Here is a 1,269-nt window from a genome sequence, read left to right as displayed (position 1 = left end):
TCACTGTCCCCCCTCTCTCTCTCACTGTCCCCCCCCCCTCTCTCTCTCTGCCCCAACACTCTCTCTGTCCCCCCCCCTCTCTCTCTCTGTCTCACCGTCCCCCTCTCTCTCTCTGTCTCACCGTCCCCCTCTCTCTCTCTCACTGTCTGTCTCCTGTCTCCGAATCTGGGCTTTTGCCGTGCTATTTAAACCTCCGCTTCTGCCATGCTGCTGTCTGTCTGTACGTCTGTCTCTTTCTCTCTTTCTCTCTCTCTTTCCAGTCTCTGACTCTGAGCTTTTGGCGTGCTTTTTAAACCTCCGCTCCCACCGTGCTCCTCTCTCTCGCTCTGTCTGTCTCTGGTCTCCGACTCTGGGCTTTTGACATACATTTTAAATCTCTGGTCCTGCCCTGCTCTTCTCTCGTTCTGTCTGTCTCCAGTCGTCAGTGTCGTGTCTTTATTGTCATATGGTTTCGTTTGGTGATCACACATCAACGCAGTTTCTCATCGGGTTCGTGCTCTTTAGTTTCTTAACGACTTGCATGGGTTAGGCACAAGGGTTAGGCTCATCCCCAACTTTCTCAATAATGTCAAGGTCATGTACGCATCTGTTTCCTGACATGAAATGTTTTTCCTTGCTGTTGATGCACAGCACAGGGGGCACATTGGGTTCTACACGCAGCTTGCATGTTACACCTTTCGGTTTGCCAATACCAGTAAAGCGATCAGCATACAGTTTGAAAATGTTTTTATTATGTATAGTAATCACATATGTGACTGCACTCATGTGCAGATCTGTTGCGTTTCAAAAGTCTTGAGGATGTTCAGTCATTTGTCACTGCTGTAAGGGAACATTTTCATATTCCTTGGTTTGCAGAGAATGGGGCAATCCTGAAGTTGGTTGAATGTTTTGTCTCCCATGACATTGACAGATGCTTCTTCATCTCGGAGAGCATCTACGTTCGAGCAGCAAATGGTCAAGGTCCCATGTGGCTCTTTGCTGTGGCTGAGAGAGCTCAAAAGTATGTTCTGGGACATCCACCTCTACATTAGCTACATTCTGTCATCTTTTTGCTGTCGTACATATACATGTACCCTTCTGTTGGTATCGGTCTTAGTAGTTGATTTTGTTGATGAGTGACAAATGTGGGAAAAGTGGTTGTTTACCAGTAGCGGGGCACTCCGTCTGGTGTGGGTAAGCACTGCCACAGTGGAAACATTCTTTGGATGTGTATCGCGCAGGCCCCCACCTGCCAAGAATGAGGTACATTGGTTTTGCAATATGAACATT

Source organism: Heterodontus francisci, chromosome 12, assembly GCF_036365525.1.
Source record: "Heterodontus francisci isolate sHetFra1 chromosome 12, sHetFra1.hap1, whole genome shotgun sequence".
Lineage (NCBI taxonomy): Eukaryota > Metazoa > Chordata > Chondrichthyes > Heterodontiformes > Heterodontidae > Heterodontus > Heterodontus francisci.
Note: the sequence above shows the minus strand (reverse complement) of the source record.